This window comes from Felis catus, chromosome D1, assembly GCF_018350175.1.
Source record: "Felis catus isolate Fca126 chromosome D1, F.catus_Fca126_mat1.0, whole genome shotgun sequence".
In the NCBI taxonomy this organism is placed as follows: domain Eukaryota; kingdom Metazoa; phylum Chordata; class Mammalia; order Carnivora; family Felidae; genus Felis; species Felis catus.
The window spans coordinates 58781274-58797088 of NC_058377.1; the positions used below are offsets into that span (position 1 = coordinate 58781274).

At 36.5% G+C, this 15815-nt stretch overlaps 1 protein-coding gene across 5 annotated transcripts in view; it reads left to right on the forward strand.

Moving 5' to 3' along the window:
- FCHSD2 (FCH and double SH3 domains 2) overlaps positions 1-15815 on the forward strand; it is a 298964-nt gene that overhangs the window by 19768 nt on the left and 263381 nt on the right. The window lies entirely within an intron of this gene.

Consider the following 15815-nt stretch of genomic DNA (forward strand, 5'->3'; position numbering starts at 1 on the left):
CTTGGAGAAGTTACTAAGGTTCTCTGAGCCTCAGATTTCATAAATGTAAAACAAAGGTAATGCCAACCTTTCTGCTTTTCTGCAAAAGTTAAATGAGATATGTGAAATGCTGAGCATGGTAGATCTTTAGCACTGGTAGCTACCATTGTTAGTGGAAATTAGAACCTGGGAAGGATGTTGTCTTATTCAAGGTGACAATGGAGGTTATTGTGTTTCATTAATTCTAAGAAGCACGGTTTTATTTTATTTTTTTCCATTCTTCTGAAATCCAGATACATCTTACAATTGCTTTTGGCTTTGATGTAGTTGTAATTGTCTCTTCATGCATGGAACTTGCAGAATACGTATTGGCAGGCTTGGAAAAAAATCCAAGAGATAATGGTGGGAATACAAATGTTGGATCACCCGGGATTTTGATGGTACAGAGGGTGATATTGTGTGGAAAACTATAGGTTATCAGTGACTGATTCAAAAAAGTGATTCAGAAGATCTTGACTCCGAGTGTGACCAGTTCATGCACCAATTTATTTTACCTTTTTAAAATTACTCACAAATTATCCTAAAAATCTGACTAAATAAGCTTAAAAGCACTCTTTTAATAAGTATAAATAAAAATTGTAAGTGTTAGGGTATTGAATCAGTTTAGTTGGCAGCATTTTTTCTTAGTGAAACATAAGGTGTCTTGGAATGTGTATTTTTTAATATGATGAAAACTGGAAGTAGCAGATCAGATACTGGACCCAGGTCTTTTTTTTCATTCATTCAAAATCATATTGCTTTTCAATTCAGAGAATTGAATTCAATTGAATTTGAATTCAATTCAAATGAGAACTTAAAGATGATATAAATCGTGAGAGGGAGCATTTTTAAAAATAGGACTGCAAGGGTGGCTCAGTCAGTTAAGCATCTGACTTCGGCTTACGTCAGGCTCTGTGGTGTTCATGAGTTCGAATCCCACGTCAGGCTCTGTGCGGACAGCTCAGAGCCTGGAGCCTGATTCGGAATCTGTGCCTCCTTCTCTGCCTCTCCCCCGCTTGTGCACTCTCTCTCAAACATAAATAAACATTAAAAAAAAGTAGGGCTGCAGGGAAAAAGATCAAGTGGGACCATACTTAACATTTCTTTGAGAGGCACCTGAGTCGCTCTGTTGGTTAAGCGCCTGACTTCGGCTCAGGTCATGATTTCAGTTTGTGAGTTTGAGCCCCCCCCCCCCCCCCCCCCCACCATTGGGCTCTCTGCTGTCAATACAGAGCCTGCTTTGAATCCTCTGTCCACCCCCTCTCTCTGCCCCTCCCCCCTCTCAAAAATAAATATTAAAAAAATATTTGGGGCGCCTGTGGTGGGTTCAGTTGATTGGGCATCTGACTTTGGCTCAGGTCATGATCTTACAGCTCATGGGTTCAGGTGCCGCATCAGGCTCTGTGTTGACAGCTCAGAGTCTGGAGCTTGCTTTGGATTCTGTGTCTCCATCTCTGCCTGCCTCTCCCCCCGCTCATGCTCTGTCTCTCTCTCTCAAAAATAAATAAACATTAAAAAAAATATATTAAAACATTTTTTTGAATGAAAAGAAAAAAGAGTACCTCATTTTATTTATTTATTTATTTATTTATTTATTTATTATTATCTTTTTAATGTTTATTTTTGAGACAGAGAGAGAGACAGAGCACGGAGCAAGGGAGGGGCAGAGAGAGAGAGGGAGACGCAGAATCCAAAGCAGGCTCCAGGCTCTGAGCTGTCAGCACAGAGCCAGATGTGGGGCTTGAACTCATGAGCTGTGAGATCATGACCTGAGCTGAAGTTGGATGCTTAACTGACTGAGCCACCCAGGTGTCCCAAGAGTACCTCATTTTAAAATGAAAGGATAGCATGGAACTTCAACTGACTAAATGAATTTATGTTTTTAATATATACTTCCACAATATGGTCAGTTCTGGAGGGGAGACTAAGAGTAGGAGGTACAAACTAGGCAGAGGAGGAAATAGGAAAATATAATTTGAGAGTCTATTTACTAAAACTTTTTGTCACAGACCACTGCTTACTTGAAAGAGTCAGGGTTTTAACAATACCTTTTCCTGTTGCTATTTAATGGTTTATGAACTCATAAGCCATTCATTGTCCATAGATCCTTATATGCTCCTAAAATGTGAAGATTTGTTTCTGGATGGGATGGCCGTTGCAACCCACAGCTGTAGTTCACATTTATAGATTTGAACAGGGGATACTTTCATGAGCCAGATGGAATTAAACTAAGGCCTAGTAATGAAAGTTACCCACCACTTGGGTTAAAAATAGAAGTGTTAGAAGAATTTTTGTGTGCACTTTTTTTTTAATTTGTTTTTTTTTAACCATACCCAGATATGTAAATATGAGAGATGATGAAGGTGATCTTTGTGGTAGGATAGCTGTGATATATTAGAATAAGCACAAATTTAGAGGCATACAACCTGAGTGTGAATCCTAATCTTAATCTCTTATTAACTGTGTGACTTTGGCCTTAAGTCACCACAGGTCACTTAAACTTCTCTGAGCCTCATGTATCTTATCTGTAAATTAGTAATAATTATAGTATCTTATGGGATTATTTTGATAATTAAAACAAAAGTAATGCATATAAAAGCTCTCTTGCATAGTATGTGGAACATAATAGATGTTAAGTAAATGCATGTGGATTGTAATTTTGTTAAGTAATTGAGAACATGAACTCAGAATTATAGTCTGTGACTTACTCATCCCTAACAAGTTAACTTGTGGGTTAAAAAATGTAATGAGCCTCAAAGATAAATTGTTCAAATAATTCTAAAGAATTTCTTTCACCAAGTTCAGTAGTCCTAGTTTCCGTCCATTTTTCTCTGTCAGTAATGATTCTTCTCATGATTGCTGGATGGCTTCTGCAACTCCAAGCATAATAATCTCAAGACAACAGTGTTAGTGGAGGATGGGGAGGGAAGAACAGTTTATGGAAATTTTCTCTGCCTTCCTCCCCTCTTTATTTCCTCTGGAGAAGGTCATTTCTACCAGAAATTATCTGAATAGACTTTCTCTTATGTTTTATTGGCTGAGTCTGCCTCGTTTGCTTGTTCATGCCTAGCTGTAAAGGAGGCTGGGAATATGATTATATTCTTGGAGAGGTGGTCTTTGCCAGCAAGAAGTAAGGTATTGCCACATTACTGTTTTGCCCTGTTTGTCACAGGGACCCATTTCTAATTTACTTCTAGTGTTTCCCATAAAAGTGTAAAAAAATGTGTTGGGGTTTAATTGTGAAAGATGTAGCTGGATTTCCAGATGTCCCAAACAGACTAGAACCGCTTGTATCCCCTCCTACCAACTCCTTTTGAAATCAGTGTCTTAGGTCAGGAGTAGGTTTTTGTATTTGCCATAGGTAATGGTCCGATAGGCCTGTGGCCTCTTAGGATTCTCAGCGATACAGGAGTGATTAAATATCTTGCCTCTTTTGGTCTTCTGATACGTAGAGAAATGGTGGTCTAAGGGCCTCCCAGGCAGTTGGTTTTTGTTTTTGTTTTTGTTTTGTTTTTTGCTGAACTATTTTTACTTCTAAGGTGAAAGCATTAGTAAGTAGTGAAGTGGCTAAAATGAAAGCAGGGAAGGACAAAAAAGAGCTAGAATTACTCCTAGCTGAATAATTTGCCCCTTAATGATTGAGGATTGGAAATTCAGTCTTGGAAATACAAAGTACTGGAAGAGGCCTGTGATGGTAAGTTGATGTTTTTCTTTGTAAATTTTTTGAATGTTCATTTGAATCCTGCAGATGCTGTTCTGTTTTATTGGTGTCAGTCTTCAGGAATGATCTGATGCATGAGCAAGAGTTAGTTTCTGAGTCTGGTTTGTGCTGTCTATTCTTCAGTGACTAATTTGGGAATTAGGCACAGAAACTTGTAACCCTCTCTTTTGTTCCATTGCTACAGATTTCCTGTCATGCGTTGGTCAGGGCTAACTTAATAAAACTTTGGCTGGTATTTTTATTTCATCTCATTGTGTCTTCACAGTATTCCTTGGTCATGCTTTATTTTAACATTCCATTTGATCTTTTTTTTTTTTTTTTTTTTTTTTTTGGCATTCACATAGGAGTGTTTTGTCATCCAGATGTTTTCTGTTTTGTGAACTTTGACATAATCCCAATTCAAAAAGAAAATGTTATTTCTGGTATTATGAAAAGTGTCACCATGTCTGTGGCTCCACAGGAAACAATTGGGAGCATATATCCCTTGATTATATTTTAGTGGTATTTGTTTTTCCCCAATGGTGGCTGGAGAATAGGGATTAGAGGCAGAGACTTTTTATTGTATACCTTTTTTTGTATGTTTTGAATTTTGAACTATGTGAATCCTACCTACTCTCAAAACTAAAATTAAATGATTTAGTATTGGTAAACATTTGGCTTTTAGTTTTTAGTGAAGTTACTTCTATATTTTATGTTAACACACTTTGCAGGTTATTTCTAATATTAAGAATACTACAAATATTAAGAATACTTGATATATAAACTTATTTTCATAAAATGACTTGTCTTCACCTGGTTGTAGTTTGGAGTTGGGGAAATAGTCTCTGTGTACTACTGTGTTTCTTTCTTTCTGTATTATGGAATTGTTTTATTCCAAAACGAGTACACATATTAGGTGGTTAGATTCCTGTCCAGCCTCAAATTTTATTTTAGCTAACTTTATCCAAAGGTTTTACATTATAGTCATAATTAAAAATATTATTTCTGTGGTAATATGTATTTTGCATTATTAGTCAACTCTTTCCATGGGGGAATTGTTTTCTGTTTTACTATAGAGGTGTTTTAATAGTTTCCTCAGCTATATTGAGTTAATTGAATATTTTTAGTACTGCTTTTTCTTCTCTTGCATTTTTAGCTGGACGTCTTTCTGTTTTTCAAGTGGTTGTTCAAGGTGTTACACCATGCATCTTTAATTCATCACTGTATACTTGGAATTAATATTACACCACTCCACCTAAGACACTTACAGGTCCAGTTCTGATTACTTCATTCCAGACTTTGTGCTGCATACCTTATTTATTTTTTAAGTTTATTTATTTTTTGAGAGAGAAAGAGAGAGGGAGTGCAAGCGAGCAGGGGGGACAGAGAGGGGGACAGAGGATCCGAAGCAGGCTCTGTGCTAACACTACAGAGCCCAATGTGGGGCTCTAACTCCCGAACCATGAGATGATAACCTGAGCCGAAGTAGGACACTTAGCTGACAGAGCCACCCAGGCACCCCTATGCTGCGTACTTTATAAACGCCATGATATGTTAGTTTTTCTTTAAACACACTTATCTTTTGAAGAGATTAAGACTAGAAAAAAGTCTTTTGTATTTACCAATTTTGACTTTTCTTTCCTTCCTCAGACCACATAGGTTTGAGTTTCCATCTGGTATCATTTCCTTTTGGGCTGAAGAACTTCCTTCAGCATTTCTAGTGCAGTTCTACTGGTGACAGTTCTCTTAACTTTCACTCGTCTGAAAATGTCTTTATTTTATTTTTCTTTATTCACCTTCATTTTTGGAAGGTAATTTTCGCAGGATCTTGAATTCTGTGTTGACAGTTGGGTCACCCCATTGTCTTCTGGCTTTTACTATTTCTGATGAGAAACCATATATATATATACACACGCACACACACACACATATTTATATACTTGTTTTCCTCTGTGTAATGTACCTTTTTTCCTCTCTGATAGTGTCATTCTTCTTTATCTTTGTTTTTTTGCAGTTTGAATGTGATGTGACTAATGTATCTTTTTATTACTTTGCTGGGGGTTCACTGAGCTTTTTGGATCAACAAATCAGGGAAATTTGGGGCCATTATTTCTTCAAATTTTTTTTCTGCCCCATTTTCTCTTTTTCCGTTTTTGGATTCCAAGGATATGCATATATTAAACTGCCTGATAATAATCTGTGTTCTTCAGAGTGAATAGTTTCTGTTGATCTGTTTTCTGGCTCATTGGTTCTTTATTCTGTAATTTTTTTCCTTAAAATTAAAAAAAAAATTTTTTTTAACGTTTATTTTTGAGACAGAGAGAGACAGAGCATGAATGGGGGAGGGTCAGAAAGAGGGAGACACAGAATCTGAAACAGGCTCCAGGCTCTGAGCTGTCAGCACAGAGCCCGACGTGGGGCTCGAACTCACGGACCGTGAGATCATGACCTGAGCCGAAGTTGGCTGCTTAACCGACTGAGCCACCCAGGGGCCCCAAAATTTTGTTTTCAATAAAAATTGTTTTTTTCTTTTTATTTTAGAGACAGAGAGCAAGCAGGGGACAGGGGCAGAAGGAGGCAGGAGAGAATCTCAAGCAGGCTCCACACTCAGTGCAGGGCCTGATGCAGGGCTTAATCCCAGCACCTTGGGGTCATGACCTGAGCCAAAATCGAGTTGAACGTTCAACCAACTGAGCTACCCAGGCACCCCTTTTTCATTTTTATTTTTTAGGATTTTATTTTTCAGTAATCTCTACCCCCCAATGTGGGGCTTGAACTCACAACCCCAAGGTCAAGACTCACATGCTCTACTGACTGAGCCAGCCAGGTGCCCCTCTTCTGTAATTTTTAGTCTATTTTTAAGTCTATCTGGTGAAGTTTTCATTTTTGACAGTGTACCTTTAAGTGGTTAAACATATTTATAATCACCATTTTAAAGCTCTAGCCTGCTGTTCGCAACACTGGAGTCATATTGTGGTCTGTTTCTGTTGATTGCTTCCCTCCACTCCCTCATTATGGGTCACGCTTTCCTGCTTATTTGCATATCTAGTAAGTTTTGATTTGGATTTTGTGGATGGTACATTATAGGAAGTCTCAATTGTGTTGTCTTTCTTTAAAGAGTGTTTAAATTTGGCGTTTCCACTGAAAGCCTGAGTGCCCAAGGTGTGCAGAAATGTCTCCATTCTGTCTGAACTACAATTCTGATGTTTCCCAGCAGTGTGCAGCTTCTGGTATCTGTTCAGCTCTCAGGCCTGCAACAGTAATTCTCATGGAGACTCACTCTGGCTTATATGTAGCTTGGTACTCAGCCAAAGATGCCCAAGGAACCCCCATGCAGATTTCTGGGACCACCCCTTCTGCATTGTTGCCTGTTCTCCAGTATCCTGTCCTCTATAAAGTCTTGCCACTCCACTAGCCCAGGACTCTGATTTCTGCATCTCAGTTTGGTGAGACCGTTATGCTTGGCATAGACTTCACCTCCCTGTGATGCAGTTGGGAAAGTTTCCCAGGCAGAAAGCTGGGGCAGATGTTGTACACATCTCCTGTACTGCCAGTTGTTTCACTCCTGAAAATAGTAGAGTCATATGTTTTGTCTAGTTTTATAGCTGTCACTCGAGGAGGGCTAGTCTGGTACCAGTTACTTCATCATGTCTAGGAAAAGTCCATTTCTCAGATGTGTTAGAGGAAGATACTTAACTGTATTTAAATACGTAAGATTATGTATTTATGCATGTTTAATATCTGTGTAATCCTAATTAATCTTGTGCTTTTAGATGTAGGAGTTTGGATATTCCATGTATAAATGTATTCTGTAGCATGGGAATTTTTTAACAGTTTTATTAAGATATAATTCTTAAACCATGTAATTCACTCATTTAAAGTGTATAATCCAGGGGATTTTGGTATATTCAAAATTGTGCATCTATTACCACAATCAATTTTAGGACATTTTCATTACCACAAAAAGAAACCCCATACGCTTTAGCCATTACCCTTCCCCTTCCCCGCATTTGCCCAGCCTTAGGCAACCACTAATTGCTTTCCATAGATTTACTTGTTTTGGACATTTCATGTAAATGGAAGCAGTTGGCTTCTTTTACTTAGCATAATTTTTTCAAGGTTCTTCAGTGTTGTAACATCTATCAGTACTTTATTCCTTTTTATTGCTAAATAATATTCCAGTACTTAGATATACCACATTTTATTAACCCATTCATCAGTTGATGGACATTTGGGTTGTTTCACTTTGGCTGTTATGAATAACTCTTTTATGAACATTCATGTACAAATTTTTTAATGTACATATGTTTTCATTTTTCTTGGGTATATGCCTAGGAGTGGAATTACTGAGTAATATATTAAGTCTGTGTTTATTCAAGGAACTGCCAGACTGTTTTCCAAAGGGACTATACCATTTTTCATTCTCACCAGCAATCTGTGAGGGTTTGATTTCTACACATCCTTGTCCACACTTGTTGAACATTAATTATATCTCAGAGCCTCCCAGCAGCAATGTATTCTTTAATTACAATTGTTTTTATTATTATTCCCATTTTATAGATGAGGAAACTGAGGCTCGTAGTGGTTAAGTGTCTTGCCCACGATCAGAACTAAGAAATGGAAGAACTACATTTGAACCTGGGTGTATCCCTGACTTTTAAAATTTAAGTTCTTTCTCTCATTGAAAACTGTCTTTAAAGGCATTTGATAATAACAGTTGAAATCGAGTGAAATTTTCACAGTATTTCTATGTATATTTTCTTAGCCTTTATTAGATCTTGGTAGGAATCCACGGAACATAGGACCATCTTTTCCCTGGTTTTTATAGCTGGACTCAGTTTTTTTGAAAGTTAGAAAACAGATGTCTTTCACTTGGGATTATTTTAAATAATTGGGGGTACACTATTTTCAGTGCCTACCATGTCCAGGCATTGTCGTCGGAGTATGGTATCTTGTTTCAAGAACTACTACTTAGAATAGATACCAAAGAAGGGGTGTAAGATTCAATGCCTTGCACATCTTTGAGTCTGGCTGATTAGTGTAGGAGTGGAAGAAGATATGTGATCTGGAGTTTCATGTTTTTTTCAGATCCAGGCTTGTTGAAGGATTGTGTGAAACACTGAACTTCTAGGGAATCTCTTAGCTCTTCTGATAATTATATCAGGTTTAGGTTATATTTTGAGATACTTCCATAGTCAAAAATGCCTTTTCTGTCTTTTTTTAAATGTAAATTAAGATCAGGCAGTTTTGTGATAACTGAATGAAGGATGTAATAGTTTCTGAATAGCTTGTCTTGCTATTCTGACCACCTAACTATGTTTATTTTTAACTTTTTGGCTGTGTACCTAAAATAAAATATACTCCACAAATAGCTTAGAATCAGCTTATTTTGGGTGAATGAAAATACTTTATATTAGTTAGTAAACTCACTGTAATAAAAAATAATTCTTGACATGTTTGAAATCAGTAAGTTACAAAAGTTATTGAAATGTTTCTTACCTAAAAAATAAACTGCTGTTAGCGAATTACATTGCTTCATTTTGTATAGCTATATAGATGAGGACAGATATTTTTCTGAAGAGAATAATAATCCTAAATTTACTTGCAGGAAAATACCAGATTTTCAGAGTTCCATAGTTTATAACAATATAAAGAATAATAGTAACAAATTATAATACTTTGTTAAAATTTAAAAAATGGATTTGGCAATGCATGTTTTGTCAGTGTGGGGTCTTTTGTCATTGATCTAGGTCTAGTCTTGATATATTAGTACACATATATTAAAATTCTTCAAACCTCCTGTATGTTATACATCAGTAACATTGTAAAGAAAGAGAAAGCAAGAAAAAAGACCTCAGAGTTTATTTTTATGTAACTCTGCCAGGCAGAAGGCTGTGAAAGTTTTATGATGTATCTTTTAAATGTACAGTGTAATTCAAGGATAAAGAATAAGATGTTTCTTGCAGTAAAGATTTTTAAAGACAAGTAATGTAGTAAAAAATTATGTGTTAACTTTTACGTGCATTCTATAGAAATAGCAAAAATTTTCATTTGATTAAAATGTTTGATATGTTTTCTGCCAGGATCTCAAAGGAATGTGTGTTCCACTTTAATAAAAGATTATCTGACTAATAAATGTCTCTGACTTTTTTTCCTGGCAAAGAAAACTTGGCATCCTTATTTGGGTCTTAAACTTGATATATCATAGATGAAAACTTTTAAAGTCATGGTGTTCAAAGGTGAACTTGATTACACAGATCTCCTGACAAGATGATTTTGGCAACTTGATGAATACCGACTAATCTTTTTAAAAATATTTTTTTAATGTTTATTTGTTTTTGAGAGACAGAGACACAGAGTGTGAGCAGGAGAGGGTCAGAGAGAGAGGGAGACACAGAATCTGAAGCAGGCTCCAGGCTCAGAGCTATCAGCACAGTGCCTCATGAGGGGCTCAAACTCACCAACAGTGAGATCAGACCTGAGCTGGACGCTTAACCAACTGAGCCACCCAGGCGCCCTGTAATTTTTTTTACTTGATAATACGGCTTTAGGTCTTTTATCTCCCCCAGGTCTTTTGTGTGTGTGTGTGCCATGATCTCAATACTTTTGAAAAATGAAAGGACATAGTAATCTTCTATCATCATGAAATGTTTACTAACTTGACCTAAATACTCTTTGAAGGATGTTATGATAAAAAGCTTTGGAAGATGTCTTGTGACTCTCTTTATCTTAGGGCCTATTATGACAAACTTGACTTCAGTTTCTCTGTGATAAAATTATCTCTTTCCAGGTAGCTCAATTTGAGGACATTATTTCTCTTTATTTGTAGTGTATCAAGAGCGAAAGGCAAAGAAGTTAAAAAATGCCCAATTAAAATAACTCAGTTGGTCAGCACATACATTTACTAGAGAGAAAGCAGGTTTATTTAGACTGCATTTGATCAGTCTGAGAGGTGATATTCCCCAACTTTCGTGATGTTGGAAAGTGGGTGGGAGAGGAAAGGATGGTTATGTGATGAGGAAGATGATAGAGCTTTTTCAGATTCCTGAATATTGCCATCACAATGTTATAACATTGTCTTCTTTGAAATATTTTGAATTCTCAGAATTAAACATAGCTTTAATTAAAGGTAGATGCCAAGAAATGCATTGTAGAAGTAAGAGTCACCTGTGTGACTTTACAACTTTACAACACGGCAGATGCTTAGTCCTTCTCTTGAGATTCAGAGCTGGTAGATTTGGAGAGAGGCCTGCGCACATGCATTTTTAAAAGCATAGTTGGTAATTCTCATTTGTAAGTAAGGATGAGAACGGCTGTTCTAAGAGTTACCAGTTTAATATGCATTTCAGGCTTTCTTCCTTAACTGAGGCATTCCAGGAAATATTTCCTTGGATAATAGATACTGCAGGAGAGGTGGATTTCCAAGATATATAAAATAATCAATTGGGTAATCAACCTTGAAAAATTAACAGTGGATTCTTTGTAGTTGAAAATGTCAGTGAAATAATTTTTCAAGTTTATTTCACTTAAAAAATATTTTTGAGAGAGAGAGAGAGAGAGAGAGAGAGAGAGAGAGAGACAGAGTGTGAGCAGGTGAGGGGCAGAGAGAGAGGGAGACACAGAATCCGAAGCAGGCTCCAAGCTCTGATCTGTCAGCACAGAGCCCAACAAGTGGCTTGAAATTCATGAACTGTGAGATCATGAACCGAGCTGAAGTCAGATGCTTAACCAACTGAGCCACCCAAGCGCCCCTCAAGTTTATTTTACTTTTAATGCATCTGTATTGGGCAAATAAGACAGTGGTGGTTTGGCTTGTTATTAAGTGTTTTTCTCCCTTTTTATGTGCATAATTAAAAAACTACATATATAAATATATAAATTATTCTTTTGTTTTTGGTGAGATAAGGACAGATGAGTAGTTTTATAATATTTTGATTTTCAAAGTGTGTTGCCTAGATTAGTAGTACCAACTGGGAATTTGTTAAAAGTGCAGTTTCTTGGGCTTTATCACAAACCTGCTGAATCATACATTCTGGGAGTGGGACCTAGAAATCCGTGATTTAACAAGTCCTTTTTGGTGATTCTCATGTATGTTAAAGCTTGAGGACCACTGTTATAATAACTATTGTTTACAGTGTTGTTTTATTTTTTGCTTACCCAGTACTTATCTAACCCATTGTTCAATATTTGTTTCCAAAATTTTACTTTAGTTAATGCTGCAGTGAATATTTTTGTACATCACACCCATCCACACACCCACACAGGGTATCTAAAGATACAGACATTTCCTGGTCCTTAATTGTTAATTGTTAAGACTTTATTGTTTTAAGCTTTACAAGTTGGTTTTCTGTTTATAAAGTGCTTAAACATCTATTATTTCATTTAAATCAGAGAAACTTGAGGGGCGCCTGGGTGGCTTAGTCAGTTAACTGTCTGGCTCTTGATTTTAACTCAGGTCATGATTTCATGGTTCATGAGATTGAGCCCCTCGTTGGGCTCTGTGCTGACAGTGTGGAGCCTGCTTGGGATTCTCTCTCTCCCTCTATCTCTCTGCCCGCCCCCCCCCCCCCCCCCCCGCATCTCTCTCTCTCTCAAAATAAACAAATTAAAAAAAAAAAATCTCAGCACTTGAGAGGTAGGTATTCACTTCATATAGGTGAGGGAACCTAAGCCCAAAGAGATTCACTAACTTGTCCAAGATCACATTTTTACATTTTTAAATATTTTATTAAAATTTTATGTTTAGAATACTTTATTCCTCTTTATTCCTCTTTATTCTCTTTATTCCTCTTTATTCTCTTTATTCCTCTTTATTCCTCCTTTATTCTCTTATTCCTTTTTGTTATCCTTCCTCTGTGCAGAGTTGAAATAATAAACTACCTAGCTTAAGTGGGGCATAACAGAACAGTACTTGAAGTATGAAATGGGGGGAAAATTGCATTTACCAGAACTTCCTTCTGGGAAAAATGTGAGGAAAAAAAGGAGAACTGGAGAATTTTCTTGGTGCATGTGTGTGTGCTGAGCTCTGCAGCTTATTCATTGCCCTCCCTCCTTTTGGCAGCATTCTGCCTATTTTCTAAACAGACATGGAATAACAACAACACGCTGGCTTGAGGAGGTGCCAGTTTAGCTTTTGTGGGGAGCCTGTGTTTTTCACTCTATGTGCTCCTGTAATGTCCTGTTAGACCATTCATTGTATTGTATGTTGTGTGTGTATGTGTGGTGTACACTTTCCCTTCCAGACTGTGAGTTTTTTGAGAGCAAGACTGTCTTTTCTCTTTGTATATTTCATAGACTGGTACGTAGATGCTGAAGGAATATTTGTTATCGATTGAGACGTTGTTAACCATATCAATTTTTAGTAAATTTTAAAATAAAGTCTCCATTGTTGTTAAGCTCAAGTTTTATTTTCCTTTGTTTATCTAAAGAGTTTATACTGCATTATAGTACCTAATTTTTAGTGTAACATGCTGGTTGATGTTCTTATTTGTGTAACTATCTTTTTAGGATACATTTCGAGAAGTAGAGTTGATGGGTCAAACATTATATACTGTTTAAATGGTTGTTTATACTTGCTGCCATATTGCATACCCCTGCCCTGTGTAGGTACTTATTTCCAGACATGGCCACAGCATGCGGTATCATTATTCTAGTATTGTTCTAATATTGGGCATTCTAATAGGCAATAGTGTTACTGTTTAAATCTGGATTTCTTTGGTTATTAGCAAGGTTGGATTTTTTCTTGTTTGACTATTTTACATTATTTTGCATGTTTTGTTAATCATTTGTCCCATCCTCATCCATTTGAGCTGCTATAACAAATTTCCACAGACTGGGTAGCTATAAACAATAGAAATTTATTGCTCATAGTTCTGGAGGCTGAGAAGTCCCAAGATCAAGGTGCCGGCATGGTTGTGTTCTCTCTTGAGGGTCCTTTTCCTGGTCATAGCTGGTATATTCTTGCTGTGTTCTCAAATGGCTGAAAGGGTTAGGGATCTCTCTAGAACCTCTTTTATATGGGCACTAGTTTGCATTTATGTGAAGGGTTCCATCCTCATGACTTAAGTGCCTTCCAAAGGCCCCACCTACTAATACTATCAATTGGACATTAAGATTCCAATGTATGAATTTTGGAAGGACACCAACATTCAGCCCATTGCATGTCCATAGTTGAATTTTCTGTTTGAATATTGAGAGTTTTTTTTTTTTTTTATTTTAGGCAGTTTGCTTTGTTAATTTCAAATATTCTCCTCCTCCCCAGCTTGTTTGTTTTTTAATTTTGCTTCTTTTTAATGTAAAAATTTAATATCTAGGTTGATCTATTCTTATGTACCAAGTATGTAAAAAACCTAATGATGTGTAAAAAACCTAATGATACTGAAAGTTGAAAATAAAGCAGTAAAATATGTTAGAAAATACTTCTAAAAAGAGGGGCACCTGACTGGCTCAGTCAGTAGGGCATGCGACTCTTGATCTCAGGGTTGTAGGTTTGAGCTCTACATGGGTTGTAGAGATTGCCTTAAAAAAAATCTTTAAAAAAAAGAAAATACTTTTAGAAGGAGAAATGATATTCCCTTATTAGATGAAGTAGAATTGAACTTTTATTAATAGGGAAAAAGATACTTAAAGATAAATGGAATAATCCACCTGGAAGATCACATAAGCATAAAAGAGTACAAATTATAAAATTATAAGGAGAAATTGACAAATTTGTGGTCCTAGTGGGAGATTTTAATCTCAAATAAAAATATATACAAGATTTGAATTCCATAATTAATAAGCTTAGTTACATACATATGGAATTCTGTATTTAATAAAGAGAATATACTTTTCAGTTACAAAACTAGATTATGTAATTATTTATAAAGGAAGTCTCAACAAATTCCATGGAAATGATACCATACATTTTATGTAGTACATGGTTAAGAGGGCTCAGGAGCCAAATTCTGGTTCTACCTTACCTGTATGACCTGGATGAGTCACCTAACCTCCTGTGCTTCAGGTTTCTCATCTGTAAAATGGAAATGATAATAGTGTGCTCCTCAGAGCTATTGTGAGGGTTAGAGTTCAGTACAGTGCCTTGCCATGTGGTAAGGGCTCAATAGAAGTTTGCAAACATCATTATTGTATTATCATATTTTCTGATCACAATGCAGTGAATGGGAATCAGTAATGAAGAGATAAACACCACCCCCCAAATAAAAGACAAAACCTTTATATATGCTATATATAAACCTTAACATATTTTATTACTCAGTAATAAAAAAGTGAATTATGGATATACACAACAATGTGGACAAGGAAAACATTCTGAGTAAAACCACATAAAGAGATAAACTGTATGATTTTATTTACATTAAGTATTAGAATAGGCAAAATTGGGGGACTTGGGTGGCTCAGTTGGTTAAACGCCTGACTTCAGCTCAGGTCATGATCTTACCGTTAGTGAGTTTGAGACCCATGTTGGGCTCTGTGCTGACAGCTCGGAGCCTGGGGCCTGCTTTGGATTCTGCGTGTCTCTCTCCCCCCTCCCTCCCTGCCTCTCTCTCTCTCTCTCTCTCTCTCTCTCTCTCTGCCCCTCCCCAGCTCACGCTGTCTCTCACTCTCAAAATAAATATGAAAAAAAAAAAAGAATAGGCAAAACTAATTTATGGTGGAAAAGAAATCAATATAGTGGTTTCCTCTGTAGGTTATGAGAGGGAATTGTCCAGGAAGGGCATGAAGGAACTTTCTGGGATGATGCTGTCATTCTCTATCTTGATAGGCATTTGGATTACACAGGTGTATATGTTTGTCTCAACTCACATAATACATATATAAAATTTATGCATTTTATTATATGCATATTATATAAAAAGACTGAACAAATTGTTATATAATTGCAAAAAATGGGTAACAATTTAAAGTGCGTTTTAGGGAGATGGCTGAATAAATGAATAGTGGTATAAATGTATGATGAAATATAATGCAACAATTGAAAGAAATACATCTCTTGGGTGGATCTCATAGTCTTAACATTTACCGGAAAGACCCAAGTCGCAGAATGACAAAATACTATGTACTGTTGGTAGAAATCTGTATATTTAAAGTATAAAAA